We start from the raw sequence: 21013 nt of genomic DNA on the forward strand, positions 1-21013 counted from the left end.
GAGAACATTAGCGGTACATTTATATAGTTTCTTCCTTATTTATTTGACTATATTAACTTACTTTTCCCCCCTTTTTTCCTCTAATATTTTATACTTTAAAATGTTTTTTAAGTTAAAATAGATCCAATGGGAGTATTACTAAACCACAAGAGGAATTACTATCCCCAGAGATGGACTTGAGGACTGATTAACATTGTTTCTTCCTTTGGGGGAAGAGGGTAAAAGCCTTTCACTTGTATGACAGTGGCTTTATCACATCAGGTAAGAACATGAAAGTGTTGTTATTGTTGCTTGGAATTTATATACGCATAGAAGGCTGAGGACAGACACCAAGAAACGTTTCATCCCTTTGCTCTCAACCTCCATTCCTACCTCCTGTGCTATATTATATTATAAGGCCTCTGTGACACCACAAAAGGCACTTCTCTAAGATCTTCTTGGTTAAGCTTCCAATAGGAGGCACGTATTAAAGTTTAGAAGGCAGAAGAAAGAGAACGGTGACTCTCTTCACTTCACGTTTCTGGAGCATCTGCAGCAGGACAGCACAGGAAAACTCTCAGCACTGGAGGAGAGAACGGTGGCAGTGAGGGGTCCAGGCAGCTGCTTTAGACGAGAATAAGCTCTCGGGGCATCTGGAATCCGGCAACAGATTCTCGGCATGGCACCCTTAAGTGTATGGGGACGTGTTCGCATCTCCAGCCCAGAAAAGGGAAACCAGGTACTAAATCTTGAGCTGCTTTATCTTTTCTTCTTTTTGCCCCATACCTTTGTCTTACTCTCTTCCGTTCCTCCAGTTCTTCCAACACGGTTCTAACAGAGTATTAATTTAATGTTTCTCTGTTTGACGCAACGACACTGGTTTTTGTTATCTAACTGCCAGGTGCCCCCATTCACTCTTCTAGGGTTCAGTCCAGATGAGGGAGGGACACAGCTGATTGACTGAGAGAGATACTTAAGGTCTAGAAGTTACTTTCCAATCACCGTTTTGGACTTCTTATGTCTGCTGTACGGGACATGCGTGTAAGGGGAAGGGTAGCCCAGAATGCCAAAAAGCGCAGAACCGTGGTGAGGCAAAGGAAAGAAAATAATCTGTCCTTATTTCTCAGCCACTGCCACGTGGCAGACGGCCGGCACGAAAATCCGTGTACACACCCTGAGGGCAGCCACGTGGCAGGGGAGAATGACGCTGCGGCAGCGTACAGGTACGGACCAGCTGAACTAAGACGTCAGAGGGGGGAAGAATACAGGGTTAACACAACGCAACCCGGTCCAACGCGCAGCCAACTTGGCCCCGGAAGGAGTCACGGGCTCTAACAAAGTCCAGAGAGCACAGAGTAAGACTGGCATCCAGCGATGCCCGTAATCACATTTTAGTCATCACGAATGTGATACCACAGGGTATATAAGCCCTCCCTGTTTAAAACCAATTCTCAGCTGAAAGAGCAAAGGTGTGGAAATAAGAGACCATGTACAAGTATTCCCAAAGACAGACAATTAATTACCTCATACGGTTTTGATATAAAAGCCTGCCAAGGATTATACAAAACATAAAGCTACTGTAAGACTATAAATGCAGATATGAAAAGCAAACCTTATGCAGATTGAATTCAGAGCCATGATTAAGGGCTGTTTACTGCTAGATTGGAAAAAAAAAAACACTATTAAGCTATTTAGAAACGTATCAATAAAATATAACTTTGATTCAAAAGAAAAAAAGGACTCTGACCATCTTGATGCTAAAAGCCATTTAACAGTATTCAAAACACATTTCTGAGAAACATTCTGAGTTCAACAGAAATATAAGAATACATTTTACATTATGAAGTGTATCTTTGTCATAACACCCCTCCCCCCAAGAAATTTTAATAGTAAACAACCAAAAGCAATCCTATTAAAGTCTGAATATAGTTAAAAGATACCATAACATCACTAATGCTTTACAATGGTCTAAAAGCTTTAATTGATGCAACAAAACACCAACCAGAAATAATACACCTAGGAGCTGGAAAGGAGAAAATGAGTTATGAGAGGCCTCATAGCACAGAAATTAAGAGCTCAGACTTCAGAGGTAGATGACCTGTGTTATACTCCTCACTAGCTGCCACGCAAAGAACTCTGTGACCTTGAGATAATTATTTGACCTCTGTACTTCAGTTTACTCATCTGTAAAATAAGACTAGTAATAGCACATATCAAAAAGAGTTATTGTAAAGATAAATGAGTTAATATAGATGAAGTACTTTTGAAAATGTGGTAACTGTGTTGGCTATTATGCTATATATATATGAATTTAACCCTGGAAACAAAGATTCAACTGATAACCTAATAAAGCTAATATATGGGATTGCAGAAAATTTGCTTAAAGATCTCATTAAACATATGGATATTATTAGCAATAGCTGGTTAAAAATATAATTTAAAAAGTACTCCTTTGTGATTGCATCAAAACTTAAAATATATAGCAATAAATAAGATATCTTCAGATCCTGCATTTCAAACATTACACATCTTTACTAAGAAAAATAAATTGAAAAGTAAAGAGTTTTATAATGCTTTTAAATGGGTGGAATAAATATTATAAATATGTACATTTTAAAATAAATGTAAATATAATACAACCCAAAATGTTTTCCCTGTTTTCAAACTTGACATAGGTCAAATTTATGATTTCCAACTTTGATACGTATCACTTCTATAGTTAGAAAGGAAAATAAAATTACGATTAATATTGTTATTTGTCTCATACCTTATAGAAGGCAACAATATGGTGAAAAAACTTGACTTGGTTTTACTTCTGCTACCAGTGATCAAACCTTAGACACATCATAAAGCCCTTTGTTCAGGTGTCTCATCTTTTAAAAAGAGATGACCATTAGATCGATTTGGAGTACATGTAAATATGCTTTGAAAGTTAGAAGGGCAAGTGCAATAAATAAAGAAATCTTTGCCTTTCGAAAGGCAATGTATTTTATAAAGTTTATTCCTCTTCTTTTACAAAAAAAAAAGAAAAGAAAGTGCACCCCAGAGAAACCAAATGGATTTTCCCAGGTGACAACGTTCGTGGCAGAACGCTGACAGGGGCCTACGTCAAGTACCTTTTTGACCACATGCAGTGCATAATGAAATGCTCCAAACTTGAGGGATTTGGGGAGAATTCAACACCTCTGAAAACTGGTCAGAGACAAAGAAGACCAAAAGTGACTAGTTTGACATTACAGAATACATAAAAATTACTAGAGACCCACAAAGCATCCAAAAGGAAAAAAAAACAAAGAGAATCAATGATATATTGGGAGAATTTATGTCCATATTACTTGGGAAATGAAGATAGTGTCATAGAAAATTTTTAAAAATAGGTTAACATTCAGAAGACATATCAAAGCAACTGCCACACTATTTTAAAATAATCTTTTAGTTAAATATTTATAATGTTTAATAAATTAAATGCCCAAGGCATTATATAAAGAAAATCTAACTGACATTTATTAAGGCCTGCTCTGTGCCATGAAAAGCACATAACAACCATGAAAGGATGAAGACTGATCATGACCATTTTACAAACAGGTTCAACTGGGCTGATACTGAGGAAGTACTTGGTCCAAAACCCAAGTCTACTCAATGAGAAAGGATCACAGTCAAGATCTAAATTTAAGTTCCTTCCAAAGCTTGAGGTTTTCATTGACCTCATGGTGCTAGAAGGGTTAATATAATCCACTGCAGTCTACGTACCCAAGTGGTAGAATAAGGTTGGTGCTCCCCCCTGGTTTCCAATCCAAACACTTTTGGGTGGTAATGGCATTACCTCAGCCAAGTTATTTAACTTCTCTACGTTTGTTTCTTTTTTTTTTTTTTTTTTGGAATATGAAGGTACATACCAATAATAATTATTCCCACCTTAAAGGAATTAAATGAATTGATACAGAAACCATTTAGAACCCTGGCTGACACTCATCTTTTATTTTAATGGCTAAAGCATATACAACATTTATGTCCTTAAATAAAGGTAAAAAGTAACACTGAAACTATAAAACCACGCTTACTGCACACCCAGAGATGGGAGAAAGCTGGAACTAGGTACAGCCCAGCAGTCACAAACGAAGGTTTAGGCCAAAGGGCTGAGGAAGATGGCGGTGGTGGAGAGTTATCTAACTTCAGCCAGGAAGAATGACAGATTGGAAAGCTGGGTGAGAAAGAAGTGACAAAGGTCTGGATGAGTGTACCATCTGGGAGGAAAGGGTGCTCTAACGTTCAGAAGCCAGCTACATAGGTTACACAGTGTAAATTCTACTACTCCATCCACCAATGACAAAAAGGGAAATTAAATTAAAATGACTGCAAAAACAGCAGTCAATCCAACATGAACCCTTAGTACTATGATGAACATGCCACCAAGAATCAGTTCCTAAACATTAAAAAAAATCAAACCAAGAAAGACACAGAAAGTCAAATTGTGAAAGAATTTACACCTGAGAACACAGTTGATGGAGTAACCAGAATTGTTTTAAAACCACTTAATTAAATATTGGGCTACTGATTTTCCTATAATTTCCAAAAGCAGATACAGGAATTATGGAAGTCTACAATTCCTTATTCATCTATAAAACACTTTTATGAGGTGTAAAGTTAAACATCAAATAATCTATTATCATTATAAAAGAAAGACAACATAAAGTATGAAACCTTAAATTCTAGAACAAGCACCTTCTGTTTCATCCATGTAACCTTAGGCAAATCGTTTTCCCTCACTTTGTTGGAGCTTATTTATCCATAAAATAAAGAGAATAAACATCTCCCTCTCAGCACTATAGTGTCAAGATTATCAAATGAAATAATGTTCATTAAAGTGATTTTTAGATGTTACAATACAATTAGAATAGATTATAATTATTAATTCCTAATTGTGAAGAGTATCTGTTACTGTAAACAAGTCACCAAACTTTCTACCTCTGAAAATATTCTAAAAATAAGGTAATAACAGAAATTCAGCAAACATTTTTAATGTATTATTAAAAACCGTGCCTCTGTTCATCTGTTGATGGGCATCTGGGTTGTTTCCACACCTTGGCTATTGTGAGTAACGTTGCAATAAACACGTGTGCATATATCTAGTCAACATCTTGTTTTCATTTCCTTTGGGTATATACCTAGAAGTAAAATTACTGGATCGTGTGGTAGGTCTGCTTTGAATTTCGTGAGGAACTCCCATATTGCTTCCCATGGTGTTTGGGCTGATGTCCATTCCCGCCCACCGTGTATAAGGACTCCCTTTTTACCACATCTTCATCAGCACTGGTCTCAACTTCTTGTTGACAGACATCCCAACAGGTGTGAGGTGATAACTCACGGTTTTTATTTGCATCTCTCTGATGACTGATTAGTGATGTTGAGCATCTTTTTATGTGCCTGTTGGCCATTTCAAAGTCCTTTTTGGAAAAATGTGTACACAGCTGACCTGTGAACAATGCAGGGGTTAGGGCCGTCTACCACCACGCAGGTGAAAATCCACGTGTTAACTTTACAGCTGGCCCTCCACCTCCACCATTCTGCATCCACAGATGCAACCAACTGAGGACTGTGCAGTGCTGTAACTTATTGAAAATAATGTGTGTATAAGTGGACCTGCACAGTTCAAACCTACGATCTTCAAGAATCAACTGTTTTCATTTCTTCTGCCCATTTTTAATCACATTGTTCGGGATTTTTGTTATTAAGTTGTATTAGTTATTTACAAATTTTGTACATGAACCCCTTATCCAATATATAGTTTGCAAAAAATGTTATATGTACACTATAGAATAGTATTCATCCAGGAGAAAGGAGGCTATCTTGCCGTCTGTGACAATATGAATAGACTCTGAACACATTATGCTAAGCGAGATAAGTCAGACAGAGAAAGACAAGTACTGTATAATACCACTTATATGCGTAGTCTAAAAATAAGTTAAAACTGTAAAAGAGCAGAGAGTAAAATGGTGGTTACCAGGGGATGGGGGCTGAAGGGGTAAGACTGATGGCATTTAAGGATACAAACTTGCAATGAGTAGTAAATAAGCCATGGAGATCGAATGCACAGTATAATGAATATAGATAATAATATTGTACTATAATGATGTAACATGATCAATATTACTTCAATGACAATCATAGTACAATATATAAATGTATCAGGTAACATACTGTACACCTTAAACTCGCAAAGTGTAACATGCTAAATTTATCACATACAAAAAAGAAAAGAAACAAAATTGTACCTCTAGATTTCTTTTCTTAAGAGTATGCAAAAACAAAGTTGAACAGAAAGTTTAAAAAGGCCAAAGTTACAGAAAACAGAATTAAAAAAAAAAAGAATGAGACAGAAATTTGACATTCTATACTAATACTGAATATTACTTCACTTTGTATCCTTACAGTATCTATTTAATAAGCTGTGTATTACTCTGCAGTCTTATTGCATGCAAAGAGAAAAGTTTTCCTTATGAAATATAATACAGAATGAAAGAAATTCATTTGAAAACATTTAATAACTGCCATACTCAGGAGTCTAAACGGCGCTATTTTACTACGTCTAAACTGTGAAAAAAATCATTGACGCTTTCATAGCAAGAAGAAAAACCCCGGGACCCTACTAACAATTTAGTGTGGCCACTTCTTGTGGAATGTTGATTTTACTTTTCACAGAGACATACCAAGATGCTGTTCCTTATGATTAAGACTTTATAACTATAAACAAGTAAAATAATTAGTGTGAGGTTCATTATACTACAGACATCATTTAGCATGTGATACCCACAGCCGGGTATCTAGACCTCAAAAATGTTTCTTTGAACTTTTTACCTTAAAAAATAAGTACAGGTAAAGATCACTCACCAAGAGAGTTTGTGACTCCAAAGGAGGGATACTATCCTAGGATTTACAGATCTTATCGATGAGAAGGCAATGAATAGAATAGATCTGTGCATGTGTATTGGGAAAAAAAGTCATATCCTCACTGAATTCTAAGTGAAAGTTTATCATTTTCTTGGATTATGATGTTAGTCAATAAAGCGCAATAGGAATAGCAATATTTATGAACTTTTCTTCATACAGAATATTATATTTTCATATATTGTATTACAATTACATAAAGTATGATTTAAACTCATCACGGTCTTGGAATTACTCTTATTATTAAGCATTTGCCTAGACCTTATTTACCGTATTATGATGCCTGTGTTTGACTACACCACAAATTTGATTTCTCATGTTTTGATGACTGTATTCGAATAAAATTGATTCTCTGTGTAATCCTCTGCATTTGATTATATGCATTTAAAATATTAAATCATCCTTTTGAAAGGGGATGCATAAACCTCATCAGACTTCCAAATGGGCCCAAGGCACTGCAGTAGCTCTGTACTGGGTCCGCTGGGACCCAACAACATTGCTCAGAACCCCCTACCCTGTATGATTCCAGACAGTGTGGGCCACGGGGACGATTGTGTGAGATTTGTGGGCACAAGTGAAGCAGCAGCCATGTTGTTTTTTAGCTGGAAGGGCAGGGCAGAGCCATGAGGTGCCTCTGTAGATCACGCACAGTGCATCTTATCTATTCATACTCCTTCAGCCTCTCCTGTGTCGCATGTGTGTTTAGCTCTGTGATGACCATGGCCCCAGTTTCTCCTGAATGACATCTGTATCACCAAGGTTGAAAGCAGCGAAAAGTAAGAACTGACATGACTTGCAATCCATTTCGCGCGGTTTCAGCAAACGCTTGTGAGTTACTGCATACTCTTTCCCACATTACATCAATCTCCTCTTCCCAGCTGCCTGTCCTGTGGATCTAAACTCTAGACACATGCAAAGACAGCAGCCCTACTGACATCTTTTAACCAGCTCCTATAATTATGTAAATCCTTATAAAAAAGCTCTTATAACAAATATATGCTTTTTCTAATTTTTCAACTTCTCTGATGGAATAGTAACTGATACAGCACAAAAATTATGTGAAGAAACCCTGTTTTAAAACAAAGTTTTTGAATTATCACAAGACACTGATAACTATAAGGCCATTAAATCAGGTAACATTTATTCTAACTTTAAAAGGAAGTACTGGCTGACATTTTTCCGGCCGAGAATGTATGTAAGTTAACTTCACAATAAAACAGTTTAATCACAAGTTAGTCACATATTTGATCACATACCACAATATCTAGTGATTTCAGGTCAGGATATGTCAGGAAAACAACCCTGAAATGGAGAGCAGAAGAGGAAAAAAAAAAACCAGAAAATAGTCCCAGAAAGGGTTTGCTTCAAAGGGTGAGAATGAATTATTCTAGGGCAGCTCTAAAGTGCCACAACTCAAGTCAAGAGGATAATTTAATTCTGCTTCTAGTTGAGTTCATAATACACTTCAGTCTTATCCCAATGGCATAACATTGAGTCTTATATATCAGTCTTACTCTAGAGTTGTTTTTTAAGAAATTTATGTGATTTTTTTGTGTCACAACACAAGTGACAGAATAACATCACTGATATATAGGAACATATTCCCAGCCATTTTAGAATGGAGAGCTTTACATTCTCTCTTCAATCATAGAAGAGAGACATACTCAGATGGAGATCTGAATGTGATGCAAAAACTCTTTTGACTGTTTTTGTGCAACGGCTGAAGCTGAATACCTACATTCCTAACTCTTGTCTAACCGCGAACGTAAAGAGTGATGCATTTAGACACATGACCATTTTGCCTTTAGGCTAACAGCACTGAGCAACCACTCAAACTAACCCTTGGAAAAGTACAGAAAACTCTACGTCATTTGGAGACGATTCTCCCCTTTTGGGCTCCAAATGATAAAGAGTTTTTGTACCATTGCAAAGCAGAAAAGAAAACCTTTTGCAGATACAGCATTTGAAATATGCCCAATGTTAGGTTTGGGTGGGGAACCCTCAAAACACAATTAAATGCCTGCGTTTGTCACCATCAACTATGCTTCGATCCAGTCTTTTCAAAATACAACAGAAAATCTGAAACCAGGATTCTAAGCAGCATAAAAAAAAAGGTCTTACTTGTACATACACATTCTTTAATCCACAGGAGACTCAGAGAGTTGGCAAAGGTAGAATAACAGTCTGGAAAAGTCTATTTCAGCAGATTGATATTTATGTACTATTCTGCTCCCACGTAAATTCGCAAGGAGCTCATTTTCATTTACTTAATAATAGAAAGTTGGAGCGTAGACCATTAATATTAAGGAGATGTGAGGCTACATGCAACAATACTAAATGTCTGTTGGTCTGTGTATAAAAACTTTTTTTCAATTTCTGTAATTTCATCTATTTCTTTGTCAAAACATCTTCCATTTTCATAATGACTTCACTGAAACACATTCAGTTTGAGATAAACTCTATTTCTTGGGAAAGTCCCTCTCATTTTCTCAGAGAAGTATTATACAAGCTACCGTAACAGGGCCAATTACCTGAGGCATATTAAGAAGCAATGATGCATAAAACCTTTTTCAATATCAAGTTCAAAGCAGGACAAAAGGTGAATTCATTAATGTGAATGTTAAGACAAATGAAATAGAAAGTCACAGTGGTTAATTATGCCGAGGAAACAAATTAGAGTTTGTCACACTTAAAGAAATTCTTTTTTAAATAACTAAATTATTCAAAAGGAGAGTTTTGACAATATTGTTTCTGAGGCTATAACGTCAGGAATGTGTGTGTCTATATATGTACGAATTTTTCAAAAACAATAAAAATGGAGAAACTAATGATTTTTGATTTTGTTATATTTTCTTTTTTAATTTTTTAAAAAAATAATTTAAATATACTTGATTTATAATGTTGTGTTAGTTTCAGGTGTGCAGCAAAGTGATTCAGTTATACATGTATTTTTTTTTACATTCTCTTCCATTATAGGTTATTACAAGATATTGAGTATAGTTCCCTGTGCTATACAGAAGGTCCTTGTTGGTTATCTATTTTATATATAGTAGTGTGTATCACAGATGCCCAATGATGCAATTGATGGTAATTATGAACAAAGAAGAAGAGATGTGTTTCTCTGCTAATAAGCAAGGACCACTGGTACAGCCGAGGAGAAAAAATAATGTATAAAATTTTGTTATTTTTAGAACTGATGCTTACTGTGTTGCATGAATATCTAACTGAAAAGAAACTGACTTTTCCTTTTAGTGACTTCTAATTTTTACACTTAAACTTACTTGCTTGTACTTACATTACACAGTAGTTTTTTTTCCCCATTTAGAGGCATTAAGAGCTTTACTCCAAATAATAAAAGAGCCATAACTTCCTAGTACAGAACACAGATAAGGAAAGAAAGAGTGGGTGAAGTGCACACATTTCCATCACTCTACTTGGACACAGTGTTTCCCTAGCAGATGCATCACAATGGAATTTCAATCAGATTAAACTCCTTAAGAGAGCAAACTTAGGTTTTACTGTGTTGATGGTATGTAGTGTATTTTTTTTTTTTTTGTAGTGTATCTTTAAGATCTTCTGCCGTATCTTTAAGACAAAGACATACAGAACTTTTAGATATCCTTTTAGCACTCTTAAGCATTTAGAGTTCCCTTCCTGACAAAAATTTTCATCCTGCACATGGGTGCCTCAACTTCTGGCGATAAAAAGAATGGCCAGCAATATATGCTACCAAAGAATATGTGTAGCTAAGTAAATGAATTGATAACCTTTAACTTTCATAATGAAATGTCTTTATTTTCAACATGGCTGATATCTATAACACAGAGGTGTTTTTTCAGTCAGGAATGAAAAAATTCCCGCCCTTCAGGTCCTCAGTAGAACTTCACTTATGAGTTGTCTGCCATAAAACTCCTACCTTAAACCTGCTGGAGACAGTTGATGTTCAAGAACTCTAAGGAATAAGCTGTCAACTAACTAATTCCTCCACAATTCTTCAGGCTTCTTCCCTGTGTATGTAGATAATCAGAAAGCTACCATAATCACTTTGTTTCCTTGTGTAATTGCATTTAAGTTTTGTTCAAGGTGACTACCAAAGGCTCATACAAGAAACAACCAACTGTATGCAGAAGACCTTTCATATATTTTTAAAAGTTGCTGTTGAGAATGCGTGCCATTATGTGGTTCAATCGTATAAGCATCCTTATAACGTATGGGGGAGAAAAATGATTCTCTTGATGAACTGTTATCCTTTCTTTTAGACAAGGTTAGACTAACAAACTTAAAGCCTTATACTGAAACGCCGTAGCTTTCCCCAACATATTTATTTGTTTTGTTTGGACATAAACAATCTCCAGTCCAATTCTGGGCTAAGCTCATGTCCTTCATCATATACCAGTGGATTCTGGCTCACAGTTTGTATTTTTCTTGGCAATCATCAAATAACTTTTAGATTAGAAAATATTTAACAACATTAAAAATATATGATGATATATATTAAAAACAAAATGGTGAAAACAGATGAAGAACAGATTATGAGAAATTAGTTTGTCTTGCTGAAATCATTGTTATCAATTCTAGTGTCTCACAACTGGTTGCAAAGGCCCCAAAAGAATCCACGTGGGCACATCTCCCTGTGCTTCACAATCCTCTTGGAAAGTCACTGATAAATATTTTTATTCTAAATTATTTTTCACTGACACTTTGGGAAATATTATGTTGTTTTTCTTTTATGTCAACTTCCCTCAGTAGGTAGCTATACCATCTGCACTACTCTCTTTTGTATACACTATGTATATTTTTACAAATGTTCTTCAAATCAGGGCAAGCATAGCTCTGTCTTCCTCAGAGAACGTCTAAGTTGTTTCTGGCCACATCATAAATAGTTGCCTATTAATGGATGAGAAAAATCAACACATGAAATGACTAGGCCTCTACCTCACAGTTATCTCTTTCTGACCAAGTGTCTCTGTATTTTAGGAAAGTAAGAAGAATCTCTGTCAACAGAACAAAAACTTCAAATCCTTTTTATTTCTACAAAATGTCCAAAGTTATAAAACAAACTGTAAAATGTCTATAACGAAGCAGATAATTACTCCTGAATGTCAACTCAGGACTTTATGTGAGTAAAAGTTACTCCAAAATGAATGAACATTTCTTTCACCATTTCAATAATTCCTGTTTATTCACTTAAAAATTCACTTTTAGATAGACTAGAGGTTCACTGACAGTATTAATTATAAATGAATACAAATAACCCATTGGTTTTACTATCAAAAATGCCAATAACATTAAAAGCAAAAAGAATAGGTTTGAGCTAAGAATATAAGTAGAGATAAGTCGCTCTTGGAAAATAAGTTGAAGATGTTTCAAAATCGGAAGATTTCACCACTTACATCAACCTTACCAACTGCCCTCTTCACCCCAACCTCTTAATTTTCATATTTCCATTCATAGCACATTTTTTCCACTTATTCAGCGTTAGAAGTATGACATAGTCTTTGATTTTTCTCACCTCTTCCCCCCATGTCAGTTATTCAGGAATTGATAGGAATGTCTCTGGCAACTGACCCTCCCACAGAATAAAGTATAGGCTGCCCAGCATGGAGTTAAGAACTTTCCTCATTTAGACCAATCTTACTTCTTAGGTTTGCTGCTCACTACTCATTTTATAAAATTCGCTTTCCAAGACCTTTAAAGATAGAATCTATCACCATATCCTAAGTAAATTCTTAAGCCAAGTCTCTTTACTTTGTCCAATCTGTGATGTGAGTCCTTAGTTTTTCCTGTTTCATTTCTCAAATTTAATTACATTGACTCTGAGTAACTGCAGCACTTCATTCATTCATTCATTGTTCTTTTCTTCATCTCTTTAAATATGTATGTGGCATACGAGGGTACACTTAAGATGTTGCAGGAAGTCAGAGAGTTATAATACAGTCTGAGTTTTTTTACTGACTTTAATCCTACATTTAATTTTTATATAATTGATTTTTTTCTCCACAATGAAACTGTAGCAATTTGGAAGCACTGGTCTTTTGCAATTTTCCTATATTCTCCACAGTTCTTAGCACAAATATTCATTTGATTGAATTAAATAATTCAATCATTTGATTGAATTAAAAAATCTTACAAAACATAGTGCTGATTTCATCACTACTGGGTTTCTTGGAAAAGAAAGTCTATAAAGTAACTAGCATTATAAGCCAGAAGATAGAGTGATTTCTAAGCTAGAATCATTCATGATGTAAAATACCAGAAAAATAGCCTCTATTGATAGATACTACCTTGTGAAGTATAATCCTCTCTTAAGGACAGCAATACTGGACAGCAAAAAGATAGCTCTGAGTTTGTTTTTTTTTAATGTGCTCCTTAAAACATCTGTTTAGATGACTTCCAGTCAGATGAAATGAGTAGAGCTCCCAGGGAGGTTCTCATTCCAAAGGCAGAGGGTCCACTTTGATCATCCCTCACACCCTTAGAGGAAAGTGTACTAATTCCCCATTAGCGACTAGACAGTATTCAACTGGGACCATAGTGGAGCAGGAGATGCTTTGCTAAACCAGTTAGCTTCCTCCTTTGTACAGTCAAAGCAAAGTCAATGTTGACTGAAGCTAATGACTTATTACAGAATGTAAAGCAGCAACCAACATATGATCATATAATCCTCGGTTTGGAAAATTTCATGTCGAATTAATTAGCATTTTTTTCTTTCAGATAGTCTCTGCAAGATAGGATCTGTGTTGCTTGAAAAGTCTTTCAAAATAAGGGATTTTCAAAGTTGTATCTGTAGTTATTCTAGCACTTAAAAATTCTCTCAGCATGGAAATCTGCACTATTAATAGTCCAGGTTTTTGAATTTTTAAAAAATCACTACAAAAAAAGAATGGGTCATGTTTTTGTAAGATTTCTTAATATACATTGAAGAATCGTATTCAGTTATTTCAGTATGTTTTCTTTTTCAAATAGAATTATTCTACTTCCTTAATTTTTTTTTATTGGAATATACTTCTATTACTGAGAATATTTAATCAAAATTTATATTTCTCCCCTGTACCTTCTTGGTACATTCCAGATTCTACACTAGCTGAATAAATTACAGGTGCTCAGAGAAATCAAGACAAGTGTGATCCAGCCAAGAATACATTTGTTCCTGGTTCTTAAAAATATTTCTTATTAATCTAAGTTCTAATAATACATCCGTAGTTCCCAACTTGGATTTCTTAGAGCTGTAGGGATTGATGTAGTAATAGGGGAACAGGAAACTTCTGTGAAATCCTAATAGAAAATGTATGTTCACCACTGATCAGATGACACAGGTCATATTCAACACTAAATTTCTTTGCCATTTTTCATGCATAAGGCTTGATACATAGTAAATATTCAACAAATGTTTCTTATTAATATAAAATTGTATAAAGTCATTTAAATGCTCTTGCTATTCAATGATAAAACTTGGAATTTATGAGGAAGATACATACGTAGAGAAATCCTTAACAAAAATAGAAAATTGAACATTTTTATTAAATGCAGTGTTTTAGGGGGAGAATTCCCTAAATTTAGGGAGAATTCCCTAAATTCCCTAAATTTTTCTAAATTTCCATTTAGAAAAATAATAATGTAAATGGATAGGACTTGAAAAAAGTAGAATTGCTATGTCTTAGTTTAAATTTAAGATAAAGATTTTTCTGTTAATCTTCTATATTATCCTTATTTTTTGTCTTCTATATAATCTTCTATTTTTTAATCTTCTAAATAAATCCTTATTTATTTATGAGATGTTAATATTTATCTTTACAAAATTTCCCTCCTTTTTTGTGAGTGATTCTTCACCAATTTCAAGATCTTTTTGACTGATTTATGCTTTCCAAAATACTATATACATTTCTAAAATCTATTCTAACTTTTGAGTGTGTTTTTCATGTTACCATAATCAGTATTAATCCAGCTTGTTCAAAAATACTGGAGCAACAAAATACCCCTGCTGAATGCACTTGGAATAGCCACTGCACTGCTGATTACAGATCTCTAGGTACATCGTTTTATCCAGATGACCCCCCCATCCACTTACTATGAGGGGACATAGCACAATTTTTTCTCTTGTTTATTGGGAATAGTTTACTTGAATAAAAAGAAAAACACACACACAGAGAGAGAAAAGAAAAGTGCAAATGTCAAATTACATGAGGTGTATTACATTCTCAATCTCCTGAGTCAGTCATAGAAAAGTAACTAGCGGCAATGGGGCTATTCTGTATCAATATCAGAAGAGAGCTTGTAAAAGAGGGAAAAATTGATTTGCTTTATACTGTGTTTTAGAAACTGAAATAGCAAAATTCTCAACTTTAAGGTAATCAGAAGGGTTGTAAATTTGAAGGTTCAGAAAACATTCAATTTAATGTCACTCATGACTCTCCACACAGTAGCTTTTGTTTGCCTCACATCATGTAAAATTCATGAGTGTTAGACAGATTTTAGTACATCCAAACAATGTGGTACACATCTCATCATAATGAATAATCCCAGAATGTAAAATCTAAGTTTTAGTAACAAAAAGGAAATCAATATGTTTCCTAAAGAGGGTCAGTATTCAGTTACCTTCATCAGGCCACAGGAGGTAGTTGTTACAGATCAAATTGAAACTATTTGTTCAGTGAAATAGAGGACATTATAATTACCAATATATTCACACAGGCCAACAAATTGGTATTACTGAGAGCACTGCCCTTTTAAATTAGCTAAACAACTGATGAAGTTCCTCTCACAGGTCATTAAAATATTGGTTAATACATACAATGAAACAGAGTTCATCTAACAAAGAAATGCTTTTCACTATCCACTGAAATTGAATAAAATTTAGGTAAAAGAAATCTTGAAAAAATAAAATTAAGTCTTCTATTAAATCAAAATTTGACTCTAATTCCAAATTAAAAAAAAAAAAAAAAAACTGGTTCTCTGCAGCAGAAAGTCTTTTTTTACTAAGATAAAAATAGATGAACTTACAAAATACAGCAGTGTCTTGTTTAATCCCAGCAGAACATCTGAGGACATTGTCTCAGAACTCCTCTTGGGTACACTTCCTGAAAAAGAAAATTGAAATAAATAAGCTTAAAGGCTGAACTTAAAAAAAAAATTTAACTTTAAGGAAACTAATTCTGTGTAATGGAAAGAACCCACAAATGTACAAATTGTGGGTCTAAAGTCTTTATAATGTAATAGGGAGTGCTTCCAATGTCATTTGTGTCAATACTCAGATCATGTGAAAGAATTTATATCAATCTCCATACAGTTTCAAAATGTTTAAATACTTTTAGTATATTAAGAAGAGTCAACTGAAGTTTTATTTTCTAATAAAAAAGTTCATAATGATCTCTTCTAGTGTAAGACATAAAAAGGCTTTTTATGCCATTTATGTGCTGCTGAACAACTAAGACACTCAGCAAAAGCCCCAAAGACAGATGACAAACTAAAAAAAAAAAATCAGATTACAATATCTGGCTCCAGTTTAATACAGTTGCTTTATAAAGATAGTTGGAAATTGATAGAATGGGTTTTTTAAAATAAATTTATTTATTTAATTTTGGCTGCATCAGGTCTTTGTTGCTGCACACGGGAGCTTTCTCTAGTTGCTGTGAGCGAGGGCTACTCTTCATTGTGGTGCACAGGCTTCTCATTGCTGTGGCTTCTCTTGTTGTGGAGCATGGGCTTCAGTAGTTGTGGCACGCAGGCTCAGGAGTTGTGGCGCACAGGCTTAGTTGCTCTGTGGCATGTGGTGGGATCTTCCTGAACCAGGGCTCGAACCTGTGTTCCCTGCATTGGCAGGTGGATTCTTAACCACTGCACCACCAGGGAAGTCCCTGATAGAATGTTGTAAACATAATGAGGATGAATGAAAAAATGAAGCACTTGAAGGACAAGCAAGAGACACTGTGTGAAGCTAAACAAGTTTCATTTGGGGATCTTTATATATTCAAACAGCATATCAAGGGGAAATAGTCACCAGGGACTTCCCTGGTGGTGCAGTGGTTAAGAGTCTGCCTGTCAATGCAGGGGACATGGGTTCGAGCCCTCGTCTGGGACGGACCCACATGCCGCAGAGCAACTAAGCCCATGCGCCACAACTACTGAGCCTGTGCTATAGAGCCTGTGAGCTCCACAAGAGAAGCCACCACAATGAGAAGCACGTGCACCGCAACGAAGAGTAACCCCTGCTCGCCGCAACCAGAGAAAGCCCGCAAGCAGCAACGAAGGCCCAACGCAGCCAAAAATAAATTAAATAAATAAATAAATCTATAAAAAATTATTTTACAAAAGGAAATATTCACCGCCCACGTGATTCACAGTCTCTTGTATCCCAGATATAACACAGCAGCAACTAGTTCTTATTTGTTTTAGGGTCCACTACAGTAGAACGCAGAGCTGACTACAATATACGTTCCCCCAAAAGACGTATCTAAGAATGTTTATAGCAGTATTATTGGGAATAGACAAAATCTGGAAACAACTCAAGTGGACTCAATAATAGGATAAACAAAGTGTGATATATTCATGAAAAAATATGGAATTGCTATGTTTGGTTGAAGGGGCTAAGAAGGCCAATTGTCCATACGGTGAGCTGGCATCAACCTCTTAAGATCTCTCCATATTATTGTTTTAAATAAAGAAAGATCACAAGATGGTATTTTAACAAACTGGAGTAATAGAGAAAATTATTGATCATTTTTCAAGGAATGCATAGAGCAACACTGTAGTAGTAGATAAAATATGACATTTTCACATCAGAGTTGTATTTATTTACAGAATTACTGTGGAGAGGTGTGAGCTGAGGTTGTGTAATAGTTATCTAAAATAAGCGTGCCTATGGAATAAGTTGATTTACGAAAGTCCACTTCTTCCACCTGGAAACACACTGTAACCATGACTATGTACAACAAATAGAATGTCAGATAAATTAGAGAAATAACAATAACAAAACTGTTTCCATAGAGACCTTTGAGAATTTCCTTCAACTTTTAAATATTTTCAATGCAATTCCAAAAACAGGTCATTGTTATTATACCTTCTTTCACTATTTTTTTAATAAATTGTGCATTTTTAACTACCTCTAAATAAAAAGTGTTAGCATTCAAATATCCATCAACAATTGCGAATGACATCTTTATGAATTAAAGAATAGTATCCGTCTTTGGCTCAAAATAGTGTAACTACTGTTATCAGTTTTAATTCAGGCTAACTTCAGTTATGCTCAAATTAAATTGAATAACTTTAAAATTTTCCATGTTTCAAAGGATCATTTTTACAGATCACATAATTTAAATGGAATTTAGATATCAAAATCTGAGTTCCAAATACAAAGTACCATGAAATATCAATGGATCAATTAGCATAATGAAAGCAAACAGAAACCGTAGCAAATTGTACAAAAGTTATGCTGTCATTAATTGCATGAGTGAGATTAGTATTACACATTCTACTGCCTCATCATTGTAGTTTCTCCAGCTGTTTTTCTGTCTTCATAGGTACCTGTCCAACATTTACTTCCTTTTGTGTCATACGGCAAGAGACACAATAAAGGAGAGAAAGGAGGAAGGAAGGGAGGGAAGAAGAAAGGGAAATAGGGAGGAAGGGAGGAAAAAAAAAAGAGCAAAGCTCACATAAAGAGAGATGTATCTGGGGAAAAGAGAGACTTTGAGACTAAACTGTGGTCACCACAGGCGTTCATATATATTTGGGCATTTCGTGAGGTGGGTGTGAAAAATATCTTTGATGGTGACTGAGGAGAATCCTGAGACAGAACTAAGTGAATAGGAAATTGAATAGATAAGTTTATCCTTGAAATAAATTACCCAGGTGGAAGTGGAGAGATGTCAAGGTTTAATCAACAGATGGTACATAATGATTAGACATGAGATTTGTCTTCCAAACCACTCCCTGTGACTGTTGAAGATGTTTTTGGAGGGAGGAAGAATGTAAATTAAAGGTGAAACTATTGTTTCACTAAAAATGTGGGATAGCACTTGTTCCTCAGATTGAGCCTAGCACATCTAAGGGTGCCTCACTCATTGCAAACATTTTTATTTGTATATTTTTATTATAAATATCTAATATTTATAATAAATATTGCATGTTTATTATGACAAACTTCCAGTAAATGGGATAAATTGCTTTGTTATTATAGAAGGATCAATATACATCACTTTACTTGGATTTACAAAGGAGGAATAAGTTTGCTAAACTAAAGATTTGATAATCAAAAAATAGTGTTGATTTAAAAACATCTATGATAATCTGTGCTTCTAAACAAGTGGCTGGGTTTCAAATTGCTACAACCATCAACCTTTCTATCATTCTATTTTAATTCAATCTGCTTGATCTACCTACCTATGTATCTAATCTATCTACAGTTGTATGTATGCACGTATATATGTATATATATTCACACAATTTAAAAAATCTCATTAGTGTTACTAATGGCTATACTTAATACAATTTTACAGTAGTTTGCATCATCTGGTTTTTGTTTACTGAAACATAAAGATATTGCTCAGCCCCCATTTAAATCTAGAAGGTGCTTTAAATATGATACAAATCATTACATTAAGTGTTATTAATTAATCATTAATAACCCTAAAGTAAACACTAACAGGCTTAAATTAAAATTACTGTATAATGATCCACTCGTTATAGTACAAGAATTGCTATTTTCTTAGTGTAAATAGTTGGTCAGTACCACTATTAAATGCTGTGTTAAAAGTTGCTGTTTCTTTCCAATACAGGTTATATATTATAGCATATCAAATTATTTTATTATTTTCCCTAAATATTAGAAACACAAAAAAATTAATGTATTTTATTATAATATAAAATCATTGAGACAAGTAAACAAAAAGTGGAAAACCTTACACAAAAAAATAAAGAGGAAATTATTTGGAACATCAAAAATATTTTTGAAGAATGAGGATTCAATGATCAAAAAGAAAAAAGGAGCAAGAACCTCAGAGCTATTAATTTTAGCAGAATGTAGCATAAGTCATCCCTGATGGAACAGGATATGATATTATCGCCCATCTCCCAGTCTGCAATAACTAGTGACTTTCAAGAAAAACTAGCAGAGAAAAAAATCCTAAAAAAAACCCATCAAATCAAATGTGTTCCCTTAAAATCCCAGAATGTAGACATATTTTAAAATATTCATCAATGAGCTACTCTTGCTGAAAATTAATACATTTCATAAAAGAAAGTTTGACCATACAAAAGATAGCTCAGGTTTTGGGATATTTGTTACACTCTGAATTTTTCAAATAAAAAAAAAAAGACTACATTCTGGTTCCTTTATGCAAAGCAACTTGCAGTTAGTCTGAATTTCTGCAGATATAAAATCTCTGAATCAGGTGAGAATGAACAAAATCAATTATAGGCAGTGAATAAACAGGAATAAAGTGAACTGGATCGCTATCACAGTGTTAGGTACTTAAAATCTAATTTGTAAAAATCAGTAACTATTTTTGTTGCAGAACAGACCCTAAATGAAAATAAGAAAGGATAAGTTCTTGATCATATAATATACATAAATTTGGTTTTGGCAAGGCAACTGTGTACAGAACATCATCCAAAGAAATTTTATGAGCTATAATGGAAAGTTTCTGCATTTGGCAAAGATCATAGAAAAACTTGTTAATATTATGAAGGAATGTTTATTCAGACTAAGAACACTAGCATCAAGTAATATGACACATCATTTAAGGAATGATATACCAAACTGAATAATTAGATTTATTGCAAAAGTAATGAATCATTCATTTGGAAGGAAATGCTAAATGTTACTCAAATTATTTTACATACAGCTCACACTATAAGCATTGTATAACAAAATATAATTATTGAGAATTTGATCACTTGAAATTTTGACTATTTTTATGTAAACATTTTTGAGATTTTTTTTCCAGGAGGTACAACAACAGATACAAATTTTGTAGATTCTTGAATTCCAAATATAGGGGGAAAAACTGATGACTAAGCGGACACCATAGCTGCCACAAAATACACAGAAAACATAATAGATTTCAGTAAAATTTTTATTTCAGGAGAAAAT

The 21013-nt window shown here is 34.5% G+C and overlaps 1 protein-coding gene across 4 annotated transcripts in view; it reads right to left on the reverse strand.

Moving 5' to 3' along the window:
- Positions 1–21013, reverse strand: part of MARCHF1 (membrane associated ring-CH-type finger 1) — an 820299-nt gene that overhangs the window by 519539 nt on the left and 279747 nt on the right. For 3 of the 4 annotated variants that reach the window (XM_067035463.1, XM_067035461.1, XM_067035462.1), the window contains exon 2: positions 15925–16001. The gene's annotated coding sequence lies outside the window, so the exon portion shown is untranslated. Of the gene's footprint in view, positions 1–15924; positions 16006–21013 lie in introns of those variants that run through there. The other variant, XM_059066453.2, reaches the window with a different exon arrangement.

The sequence above is a fragment of the Kogia breviceps genome, chromosome 6 (genome assembly GCF_026419965.1).
Source record: "Kogia breviceps isolate mKogBre1 chromosome 6, mKogBre1 haplotype 1, whole genome shotgun sequence".
Classification (NCBI taxonomy): Eukaryota; Metazoa; Chordata; class Mammalia; order Artiodactyla; family Physeteridae; genus Kogia; species Kogia breviceps.